Source organism: Rhynchophorus ferrugineus, unplaced genomic scaffold (genome assembly GCF_030347505.1).
Source record: "Rhynchophorus ferrugineus isolate W39M unplaced genomic scaffold, kcgeb_rfMv2 rfM10, whole genome shotgun sequence".
Lineage (NCBI taxonomy): Eukaryota > Metazoa > Arthropoda > Insecta > Coleoptera > Curculionidae > Rhynchophorus > Rhynchophorus ferrugineus.
The window spans coordinates 12389993-12403566 of NW_027472589.1; the positions used below are offsets into that span (position 1 = coordinate 12389993).

At 34.1% G+C, this 13574-nt stretch overlaps 1 protein-coding gene across 1 annotated transcript in view; it reads right to left on the reverse strand.

Annotated features, from left to right (window-relative positions):
* Nucleotides 1–13574, reverse strand: part of Nca (neurocalcin homolog) — a 244420-nt gene that overhangs the window by 214354 nt on the left and 16492 nt on the right. The gene's annotated exons all lie outside the window — the stretch shown is intronic.

Below are 13574 nucleotides of genomic sequence, written 5' to 3' on the forward strand. Positions count from 1 at the left end.
CATAAACAGCACAGAAATGTTTAAATAATTGGTCTCTAGAACATGTTTTTCCAAGTATGATTGTTATAGTTACATATGACAGGTGGGGCAAAACTACCGCTACCATTTTGATTGCGCGCCATCTTGGTTATGTGACGTTCAGCTCAGGTTCGCTTTAACCATTATGTTGTGTAGACGTCCAAATTTTATTATGGATAAATATACGCCTCAAAAACGAGCAGAGATAGCGACAATATTTATTGAAAATAATCGTTCCATTATTGTCACCCAGCGCAAATTGCGTCAAAAATATCCTAATCGTCCACTGCCTCACAAAATCACAATTTATCGTTTACGAATTTTATCGAATTTTCGACCGTATGGTACGACAGCAGGCAGGCCCCGTTCTGGAAGACAACGAACGTGTCCTAACGCCGAAAATGTGGCTCTGGTGCGCGATAGTGTTGCAGAGTCTCCAAAAATATCAATTCGGAAACGTGGTTCCCAGTTACACATTTCTGCACGCAGTTTAAGGCGAATTTTGAAAACTGATTTGAAAATGTTCCTGTAAAAAATTCAATTAGTCCAAAAATTGCTACCGAGAGATCCTGATCAACAAGTTGATTTTTCGTCTAAATTGATAATGAGCGATGAAGCCCATTTTCTTCTCAGTGGTCAGGTCAATAAGCAGAACAGTCGCTTTTTGGGATCACAGAATCCTCAATTAATTTATGAAACATCACTGCATCCACTAACAACAACTGTATGGTGTGGTATTCATGCTGGAAACATCATTGGTCCCTATTTTTTTGAAAATAATCAAGGTGTTGCAGTTACTGTTACTCCTGAACGGTACCAAGACATGATTCTAAGAACTAGAGGACATGTGGTTTCAGCAAGATGGGGCCACAGCACACACAGCTCGTTCAACAATTCAATTATTGAATGACGTTTTTCCACGAAGACTAATTTCGCGAAGTGACGATTTCCTGATTTAACAACACTGGACATTTTCTTATGGGTTTTTTTTAAATCAATAGTTTATGTGAATAAGCCCCAAACGATTCAACATCTTAAAGACAATATTCTTCGAAAAATTGAAGAAATTCAGCGTCAGATGTTGCAGGATGTCATATAAAATGTCTTAGAAACAGCGGAAAGTTACAAAGCGTATCACGGTCACCATTTAGCCGATATAATGTTTCAATCATAACGAAAAAAAAATGTAAAGACCAAATAAACTTTTTATGAAAACCAAATATAGCTTCATAATAACATCTATACAATTTATGTTAACTAAATAAATAGAGAAATTAATATAGACGCTCTATCTCTTACAATTTAAATCAATAAATTCTGATTTACATTAGTTTTGTATAACATTATTTATAATATTATATAATCTTGTTATCTGGCAGATACAAAAATATTAAGCGATTAATCATCGGGGAAAACTTTGTTTAATCCCCCATGGTTTATTATTCACTCCAATGAGTTTTCACAACCCATATGATTCCATCGGTATTCGGCTATTTATCATATAATCAATCAATGAACAAAGGGCCTTTATTTAAACAGAAAATATAGACACTTTCAACCAATCAATCATATCCCTTACATAGGAATTAAATTTACTCACAAATTAATATAGTTTATTAGTTAATACAGTGTTATTGAGCGAGAAAAAAGTTTAACAACACGTATATCTGTCCGTGAACTGGGTTAGATACGACTTTAAAAAAATATGTATGTACCATTTAATCGCTACGAAAGAGACATATAATATCTAATAACATCATCCTAAAATAAAACCAAAGGTTGTATCACATGAAGAACAATGTATACACTTGTATTACCAACTATGATTATGACATGCTTTTTACATTATGTCAATGATGTAGCTAAATATGAAAGAGTAAGAATTGCCATATATATATTGGTCATGATATAGACCACACACAAACGTTTGGACATCACACTGGACATATTGAAAGAGCATGTTAAAAAGAAACCAGCAAAACTTGAAATGAGGCTCAAAAAGTTCTGGTGTTGCTTGGAGGACAATCCGAATTATCACTGCACAACAAATTTTGAAGCCAGTATGGACCTACCGTGTGCAACTATTGGATTCACAGAAATCCAGTATTATTGTGATTCAAACTTACTGTAACTTTAGAATTGAGGACATCCACAAAGATCTTAAGGTACTAACTACCAGCTAAGAAATTAAACAGCGAAGAAAGTGGTAAGAGGATTAATGGTAATCACAAAAGCGTTGAAGTATTATAACTTCTCCACAACAATGGACGTACCCGGAGGTTGAAGAGACAAAAACCCTTTGCACTAGTATAGTTAAATTCAGTCCGAAATTAGGCCGTAGTTGTTAAGTATATGGTGGGTGCTTGCAAGAGTATCTCCATCAAACACTAATTAAGTTTGGACTTGAAATTTTAGATTTGAACTTGTTAGAACAACGTTAAGAAAAAAATACTAGATAGTGGTAGGTAACAAATAGTTTGTGTATCATGTGCTTTTTAAATAAAAAAAAGGGAACAGTTCGCATCAAACGAAGAAGTAATAGCCGTCAGAAAGGTTTTTCAGTAGAGCATCGTTGGAATAAGTGTATTGGAATAGAGGGTAATTAACATATATTTAAAAATTGTCTTTTTGTAACTATACATTTATCATTTCCGCGATTTAAAACTTCCTTCTAAAGCTTAAAAGTTAGAACTAAAAATTCAGATTTTTCACTACTGTATACAGTATTCCCTTGTTATCCTCGAGGGTTCCGAAAAGATGGCAGCGGTTGATGAAACCGCAGTTGATCAGCGATCCATACATGTAAAGGAGAAAAGCATGTAGTTCCATTTATAATTGAATTTTTATTTGTCTATTTAGTAATGAAGAAAAGTCTATGTACATATATACGTAAATATAAAATGTATTTTCACTTATATTTCAGCTGCTGGTAAAAACATAAAATAATAGTTAGTGAAATAGTTAGAAATAATTAAATGTACTTAGAAAATACAAGTATAACAAAGCAAAGTTTAAAAATTAAAGGATTGTTGGCTGTTTCATTATTTTCTTAATGTCTCTCTGTGCTCCTTTATACGGTTGTAGTAAACCCTGTAGACCATTATTAAACTTTTTTTTTATTCTGGCCTAAGACCAGGCGGTGGAATGCATGACGTATACCTGGTCGCGGAGACTTACCCTGAAGTGACAAGTTGGACCGGGTTATGTGGAACTGCCTCTGGGCTTATCAATACACTAAACTGAAACCGCCACATAGTTGACACCTGTGGATTCCTACTGTTACTGCATTAAATTTGGGGATACCGCACCCGCTGATCAGGCAGCCGTTATTGGGCACGAGGACACGGCGATTCTATTAATTCGCGAACATGAGTTAACACACGGCTGGATACTGTCGTATGGGGGCAAAAGTTATGACTGCAACGACGGACGAGGTCGTTTCAGCCTGGAAAAGAGAGGAGGTTAGCGGTGACGCGGTGCTAAGCTCCCAGCATGTCGACCAGCTCGCGAACAAGCGCGTTTTCAGAAGAACTTGAGCTGAGTTGTTGTTTGTGGAATGATTGAGAAGTGCTTGATTTCTGGAGTGTCAGTTTCCCTATGAATTTGATTATTTCTGACAAATCATGGAACGTTAAGATTCTCCTGAGGAGAATCTTAACGTTCTCTCTCTTTATTTTGGAAAACTTGAAGCCGTTTAACCTAGTTGGGTGTAACAAACTTGAAGTAGATATTAGATCCGTAGAGGAGAACGGACCGAATTAACAACATCTTGTAATGTGTGATGGGAAGTCTGCTAGAAGGGCAGATCAGAGAAGATAGCAGGTTTGCTATCCCCGAACCTTTCTGGATTGCTTTCTGGGTTTGGGAATGCCAACCGAACCGTCGGTCGAAGTGGAGACCTAGGTGCGTGACGATATCCAGCCATGGAATTATTGCGGTGTTGATCTTAAATTGCGAGACGCGTAGTGCGTAACGGCATTATTAAACTTCATATTTCGGTCCAGCGAAGAATCAAGGTCCAAAACCAAATCCTGCAGTTCACGAGCAGAAGACAAAAGATTATTTATTTTATTTAAAGTTAAAGACGTAGTTGATTTTCCAACTAATTCTTGAGAAGTATCATCTTCCTCATTTGATTCATTATGTGTATTGCTTTACAAAATTTTAACGAGTTCCTCTTCTATGATTTCATTGTCATTAGCAGCTAACACGTCACCATCAGCTGAGTAAAGATCTTCAAAACCTTCTGTATTTCATGCATAACTTGTAAAATGTTAGTGACTTCAGCTTCTTTGTCCGCTAGTTCTGAGATATCGATAACAACTTCCGGCCTCTTAAACCACTCACTTCATATCTTATAATAGTCAAACTAGTCTGTAAACGTCATCATAACCCAAGCATTAGGATTTGCTTTCCGAAATACAGGAAGACAGTCCTTATTTTTATTTTTCAAGGGCCGTGGCTTTAATGATTTGTAAACAAGCATTGGCTTCGCCATAAAATCACTTGAGCCGTTATAACAAAACAAGAATTAATCGGTTCTTAGCTAGCTTAAACCAGAATCTGAAGAAAATTGAAGCATGATATTTACGTTTGACAGAAAATATCTCCAGCTAACAGAATCAATAAGTTGCCACAAGTTTGTTGGAACGATGTAGATCAAGGGATCGATTATTTGCTATCCCGGCAATAAACAAACAATAACGGCCTTATACAGATAGCGCAGAATATAAATTTTCCCTCTATCAACGTGACTTCTCCCGACTTGCTGAACCTTTATCAGTTCAGGGTGCTTTCGGAAAAATGTCTTGTCGTAGGCGTGCCATTTATATTTCCGGTTGGAGAAGGTTGTATAGGTTTAGCCGCGATAAGCTGCCATCGCCATTCTCCCAATCCCGTTTTCCCGGACCTTTCTCCGGGATGGACGATTTATGTAAAATTGTCCGTCAGGAATCGAGAACCGATATACAGTAAACAAAAATCGCTGAAAACAACAATTCAATTTTATTATTACAATTAAATACGTCAATAAAATATTTAATTTTTTAAGTCTGTTCCTATATTATGACTGATAGTTTGTTTCCACAGTTCTAAGTTCTATTTTGTTATTTGATATGATTTTTTTAATTCACTTATTACATTGTTACTAATCATTGCCAACTAACCTACAAATTGGTCCAAAATGACTTAAATCTAGAACACCAGTAGTGTGCAGTAGACCAAAGTAACAGTGCACAGTAAACAAATGTTAAAATAAACGATATTTTATAACATTTTTCTTTCAGTATTTTATTTGCATTAGAATGTTTTATTTGCAAGATGACTTGAATTCACTGATACTTTGAATAGACTATATGTTTAGGAGGACCAACCAGCTCTATCGTAATCTCTGGTGTAATAATATTTATTTATTATATATGAATTAACATTCATTCTGACATAATTAGCGTTGTTGCTATATGGAATGATAGTATAATTTATTGTTATTGGTACTTGTGCAGTCTAATTATACGTGAACGATGCATATTTACTTTGGTTAACAGTTATTTTCCAGGTTTGGATCCATATGTTTTGTATATTGCCACTTTTATAAAACCCAAACTGGTGTGTTGGTATTTTTTCTTTTTATAATTAAGTTTTCAAGTAATTAAAAATAATTAATAAATAATATTTTATTTGAATAAATCTGCTGCCGAGGCCCATCAAAGGCTTTTGGAAACTTATAGTGATACTACCCCGTTATATCCCATTTGTCGATTTTGGTTGCAATAATTAAAGAATGGTGCTGTCTCTGACAAAGAACGGCCTGAAGAACCAAAAATTTCGAATTGCAAGGCTTATTGCGCGAAAACTCAGTACAAACTCTCAAACAACTTTCAGTCAGCTTAACTATCAGTGAATCAAGTGTTACCAGCCATTTACATGCAATTAGAAAGTTCCAAAGGGAGGGAAACGGCTACCACATGAATTAACTGAAAATACCATTTCGAACCGTTTGAACATCGCAGATTTCACTGCTTGTCATGCATAAAATAATAGTTTTCTATGATTGGCGACGAAAAGAAGAGCTACTACAACAATACCAAACGCAAAAAAATATGGGTTAGTCCAGAAATCATCCACATCGAAGAGGAATATTGGGGACCTTAAAGCCTTGCTGTACATTTGGGATGAACAAGGTCTGGTGGAAATCATTCTTAATGTATATTATGCCTCATTTTTTTCAATATTTTCTAAATAAATGCCTTTTAAAAGCCAAGAAAAGACCAGAAAACAGAATTCTTCTTTTTAGAAGAATGTATATTTAAAAGCACCACAAATGACATGGTCACATGGTCAATCAAATCAATGTTTTTATAAACAAGTTCCCTATTTGTGAATGTACATTTTATTATATATGTTGAAGAAAATGAAGCAGAAGAAAAAACGTTTATGTAAAAGTGACAGAAAAAAAAACAGAAAATCCAATCCATAAACTGCTAAACTGTAAACTAAAATTTTCAGTATATCTTCCTTCTTCTTAATTGTCATCTGTAAGTATCATCTAGACCACCATTATTTTGTTATAAAAATAGTGAATTAGGATAATGTAAGTTACTCATATAGGATGCAAAACTTTTATAGTAACGTTGTGTTATGCCAAGATTCATGGTTCAGTTTCAGAACATATGATTCGACAAAAATATAAAAAATATCTAGCAGATATCTAAGAATATGAAGAACTGTGAATTAATTTTAAACGTTTTTTATATTCTCTGTGCATTGAATCATTATGTATATTATTAATTTTCAAAGTATTGTTTATTTCTAACCACTGAAGTGGTCCATAGCCTAAGGCACGAACTATTTTTTTATCTGGAAACAATGAAGTTTTGAAAAAAAAACTAGAATTTGATATTTACGTAGATGCTGAATAAGGGCTCTTATCCATAGCCTACTGGAATTTGTGTTCGAAGTGTAGGCTAGTAAAAGTAATGTATTTGATATTTACGTAGATGCTGAATAAGGAGTCTTATCCTACTGGAAAACATAGCCTACTGGAATTGGTGTTCGAAGTGTAGGCTAGCAAAAGTGCCTAGCCTGAATAATACGGATATTTGGTTCAAAATATTGGAATTCATCACTGTAGTAAATCAGGTAAATCTGGCGGACGAAACATAAATATCCAGAAAAATTTTGAAAGTTCTCCAAACAGAACAATGGCGTAATAGTATATATGACTCTTCTCTATAGGGGTTACATTGGGTGTTCTAAAAAATCATTAAAATAAGATTGGATCCTCAATATGGTTGATTCAGTTTTCAGTTAATTCAGCAAGTCGCCACTTTTTTCTTTCTTTAGAATTAGTAATTGTTTTTCATTTTACGCATTTCATAACTTAGATATAAAAAAATAGAAAGAAACAAGACCAACACACGTCATAAATAACAAAAACGAAGGTTTTGACGGATGAAAAGGTAACGATCCCTGGCGAAGAACGCGCACGAGGAGGCAACGCTCCTCAACAATAGAGGAGGGAGGCCACGTCTTTCAGCTGCGGCCGGAACAGGATGCTCCTCAATCCGGCTGACGTAACAGACGGTCTTTTAACATCCTCCTCGTTTACCAGCCGATTGTTTTCAGCGGCAGATGGTTCAGGTGAGGTAATAGAACAAATGAAGCTGCTGCTCGCTTACGTCACTGGATCAGTGGCGTCACTCGAGATTAGATTTAAATTAAATCAGTATGCGGAGTATGAGAGTGTTTGCATATATACGTGTTTCCATATATCCAACGTCCGTTTTTTTATTTATAATTCCCACCATACAACATTGGAATTCCAAGTTCTAGAGGGTGTTGGGTCCAAAATACCAGAAAAATAATCCTTTAAAAACTGTGAGTTAATTTTGAGTACTCTTTTTTATAAATTCAAGACTTTAGTTTTAGAAAAACGACTAATAATAATTACTTATTTTTGGAACAGTTTTCCATCGCCATTACTTCTATAAAAATGGCACACTAGTTTTCTGACTCTATCCAAGTTTCAAAATAACATTAGAAACTGTAATTTAAACATGTTCGTGTCGGTTTTCACGAATTCTGCAATCTGTAGTTGTATCTTATTGACAAATATTGTAAAATATATGTTATTCAAAATATTTTTCACCATTTTCGACAACTTCTTTACATCTTTCTGGCGACACCCTGTCGAAAGAACGATATTGATTTGGTAGCAATGTAAACGTACCACATTAATCTGATGAAGTGGTAATTAGAAGGCGCTGGATACTTTCCCTTACTGTTACTGTTAGTCACTATTACTAATCTTTTCTACAACAATACTTCGTTCAATGTCTTCATTTGACGTTGATACCCATCTGCAATAATGAATTTATTCAACTTATTATTAATATATTTTGGTTCAAAAATGGCAAATGATCTATAAAACTACCGTATTCAGCATATTTAGTAATATATATCAGTGTGTCGTAAAATTAATTATTAATTCCTTCCACTAGGTGAAACTGTCAACAAGGATCACCACTTGCTGATCAATACTTGAAAATAACGTAATATTTGCTTGAAGTTATTCGTCTCAAGCTGCCAGAACTGTAGATCGAAATCTCTTAGTTCCTTTGCTTGGTTCGATTGCTCTATTAAAAATTGAACTTTAATGACTCTGATATTGCCTCATTTAGCATCATTGAACCTGCAGCTATTATCTAAACTCAAAAAACTCTGCTCTATCTTTTGTCTAACGTATTTCATTGACCCTATTTGAGGAGGATTAGGTATCCGCCAACGAAGTCGAACGAAGAGATTGAAACCGAATTAAAACGAATAAGAAATTCAACAACTGACTTGAAAACTGGAAAAAACCTTGGGACGAAGTTAATGTGGAAAAATAAATAACCCATTTATATTTAATTTAAAAAGTCTTCCTACTAGAAGTCGAAATATAATGTTAACTTTTTAATTTTCTTAACCTTACAATTAAATTGCGCTTATCTACGATCCTTACAATTGTTCGTCCCGTTTTTGTCTCGAAACATAACGATAACATTGATCCTCTATCAATAATTAACCGACAAAAACCCCTTTATCAAAGGACACGGATGATGGATGCTTATCGCGATCGAAACTCTCAGTTCCGCGTCGTCAATACTATCGCCGTAGGCTGAGCAACGGCAAAAACAAAAGGCGATGGACAAAAGGTAAGCGGGAGGAGGCACAATAGGCGAGAGTACGAAGGCAATGCGAATCAAAACACCAGAAACAATCGACGTCGGCTGGTAAATAATAATGAATATCGACGGTGACGTCGACTTGATTTTCTCGACCGACGGAGATAAATAGGGCGGCGGAGAAAAGAAATAGATTGATTATTGACCAGTAACAAAAAAAATACAAAGGAAAAACAGGTCCGAAACATGGTTTGCGATCGACGTTAATAATGCGGTGACTGAAAATGTTAATTGGATTAATTAATCTGTAAATAATAGATTATAACACATACATGGCGCTAGTTTTATTACATTCGCCGCTTTTTCAGTACTAACCTTGAAAAGAAAGCTGTTAAAATTTAGTGATATTCTACTCATAAGTTTGTGAGTTATTGTACTAACAGTGACACTACTTTTGTTATTTTCAAAACAATGTACACTCCTTTTTGATGGGAAAAAGTGCAGTTCAAGCGAAGCAGTGGCTTGAAAAGTGTTATAAAGACTTATAAGATCAGGAACAAATCTAAAACGTTGGTTTGCTGGCTTTAAACGTGGTCGTAGAGAAACCAATGACGAACGCCGCAATAGACGTCCAAATGAGGTGGTAACACCAGAAAGCACCTACGAAATCGTTTAAATCGAAAAGTGAACTTGCGTGAGTTATCTAACACCGTAAAGATATCAAAAGAACTTTTATATTGTATGAGCATTTGGCTATGAGAAAACTCTGTAACTTTGAACAGGTGCCGCGTTTGCTCACTGTTGACCAAAAACAAGAACGTATTGATGATTCTGAGAAGTGTTTGGCCATATTTAAACGTAACAAATCGGAATTTTTGCGTCGATATGTGACAATGGGTGAAACATTTCATTCCATCACTTTACTCCGAAATCAAAACGACAGTCATCTGAGTGGACAGTAACTGGTGACAGGCATATGTTGAAGCAAAAGATAAATCGTTCTACAAAACTGGTATTTAAGTGTTAGAGGCGCTCTGAAAGGATTGTGTGGCTCTTGATGGAGATTACGTTGATGAATAAAGCCAATATTGAACAAAACAGAACGCGTTTTCTTTGTTATACTCGGGACTTTTCAGCCCATATAGTTCCTAATAATTTTGTTCTCTTTTCAGATTAATTGTAAAGGGTTTAGTTATACAACTGTGCGTGAAGTCAGTATATATTTATACAAGATTCGATTGCCTAACAGATAGAAGAAAATGGGCTTCTAACTGAATTCGCTGAACATTCACTGCTGTTCACTACTGAACAACCATATATTCTCAAAATACAAAAAAAAATATTAACTTACACCTTCAACAAGTGTCAGTGAAATCCCATCATGGTTAGGTTACAAAAAGCTAGTGTCAAATACCTGGTTTCTTGTACATAAGAATTCGCTGGGCTATGTTCCACCAGGTTAAGGGTAACTGATACATTTTAATTGAACAATGTAATTTTATCAAACTTCTAAAGCTTGGTATGTGTGTGTTAAGATAAGCAGAAATTTCAAACATTTCGAACAATATTTACATAACAGACGATGTATAAACCCAAATGTTATCACTGAAGTCAAGTAAAGTAAAAGAACCTAAGCAGAGATCTAGTTTAAGAATTCGTAGGAGAATTTATGTTATGTTATATAAATTATATATGTTAAAGCATGTCTAAACACAGATTATGTAAAGTACTTGATGAAGTGTTGTAGTTTGCTTATAAGATGCTAATGTGTTATTATTTAAATGAAGTTGTCTTAGCAAATATATTCATTTCAATACTATTCTCGCAGTTCTCGACTGGCGCTTGTGCTGTTATGATTGCACTCTTTGGAATTAGTAGTCGTATTTATTAATATTCTTGTCAAGTGTTATATTTTTTCATTATTTAATTATTACATTGTTACTAGTCGTTTCCGACTAACCTACAATTTGTCTTTATGATAACTTAAATCTAGGTATATATAACTTGGAGGACCCATCGGCCCTATCTAAGTCGCTGGTGAAATAATATTTATATATGTCACAGCTCTATTTTTTATTATATGCACCCCACTGCACAACACTACACAAGATCAGATAGTTTGATTGTTTTGAGTCGGTGTCCTGCCCTGGTGGTATCCAAAATTTGTAATACCTCAATATTTTCGCAATTACAATTCTCTTGATTTCTTGGCTGACTGTGGACATCTGAAGGTCTCGATGTAGGTAGTCAGTCCTGTAGAACTTGGATGCGCCCACAATACTTCTCCGAATTTTGTTCTGAAAAATTTGTATTTTGTTTATGTTACTCTTTGCAGAACATCTCCATAATTGAACTCCGTATGTCCATATAGGTTTCTGTATTTGCTTATATAATAGCAATTTATTATCTACTGATAATTGTGATTTTCTTCCACTTAGCCAGTACATTTTCCTATATTTCAATTCCAGTTCTTTTCTTTTCTTCTTTATATGTTCCTTCCAGCGAAGTTTTGCATCTAGATTCATTCCGAAATATTCAGCTTTGTTGCTATATGAAATGATAGTATTATTTAATGTTATTGGTGCTTATACGCTCTATTATAGGTGAACTGCACATTTACAGATTTACTTTCATTAACTCTTATATTCCAAGCTTGTGTCCAATTATTTATGTTGTCACTTGCCTTTTGTAATTTTCATGAGGCTTCTTCACTATTGTCGCCGCCAGCTATAATCGCATATCATCAGCCAATTAGTCATCGTAATATTCTCCATTCGTGGTATATCACAAATGTAGAGTAGATAAAGTATTGGCCGCAGTACACTTCCTTGTGATACACCTGCTTTAGTTTCTTTTATTGTAAAATAAGCTTCTTCTTGTTAAGTGTTATATTGATAGTATTTCTTCTTAATATTCTTCAATATTCAACTACATTTCATGGTTAATATGTCTGGAATACTCATTCATCACTTAGTTTTATTATTCTTTTTAAAATTGTTATTTCAGTTACGGTCACACAGTACAGTCATTATGGATGATTCGATTGTGGACAAATTTGGATTATTTGCTTTCATAAATCCTTGTTACATTTTTTCGTTTGTCTTCAATAAAAATAAGATAAATGTTGGAATAAGGAAATGATGGTTAGGAAACTGTAAGTGACGTCAACTTTCCGTAGCGCTTCTGATGAACTGAAGAATTTTGAAAATATATTTCTGGTAAAACCTAAATAAATGTACTTTTAATAATTTCTCTTTTATACAACTATTACTATAAATCAATATTTTATTCAATTGTGATTCTTTATTATAATTGTCTAGCTTATTAACGGGTTGTTTGGTACAAGAATGGAACAACATTCCTTTAGGAAGTATTCACACATTTTACGAATCCATTCCGTGAAGAATTTTAGTTGTTTTTTAGTCAACAAATAGTGGCTCAACACCACATTAACAATTTTGTAAAAAATATAAGTAAATCCCTCACTTTTAACTACATTTATTCTGTCAACAATGATTGTCTCTGCTAACAACAAGCTATAAAAGCTATAAAGCAGAATTGTTAAGGCTTTCAATATGTTTTTTAATAAACTAATTAGCGTCTTTAATAAAAGAGGCAAGAAAATTAATTACTTAATGCCACTAATAAAAAAATTTGATTTGTTAAATTTAGCTCTTGTTAATATTAGTAAAACTTGTTAAGGTTGTCGCGAGATATTCACGGATAAACCACGGGATTTCGATGATATATTTTACAACGCATCGTTAAGATAAGAAATTAAGAAACTCCAATATCATTTTATATATGAACATCTTAAAGTGCACAGGTTTATGCCCAAGTTGTAAAACGTCTCTCATTCCATACTACAATAAATATTTTACGAGCCAGTTGGTCTGTCGAATAGTGCTATAATTTTGTTATACAATATACTTTCCGTTAATATCTGATTTTAAATTCTACTTAAGTTGATATAGTTTTACTCTGAAATACAATTTTAGATATGCGAATAGTTATAAATTAAAAAAAACATTTTTGTTGAATCTATTTATTACAATGTCACTAGTCTTCTACTAACCTATAATATGTCTTTACACCAACTTAAATCTAGGGATATAACATATCCAGAAGGATCTATCGACCCATCTTAGTATCTGGTATTACAATGTTTATGTATTAACATTGCTATTTTTCTATGCATTTAGCACCACACTACACAAAGTCGAATGGTTTGATACTTTTAACTATGTGTCCTGTTCTGGTATAATGTATGTCTGGTAACATTTTCCATCATAAATAACACTATCCCTTCTCTGAAAAAGAAAACTTCCAGTCAGTGCATCTTTTTAAAAACATAGTCTCTCCCAAAGACTCTCCATAAAACGTCTGTCTTCT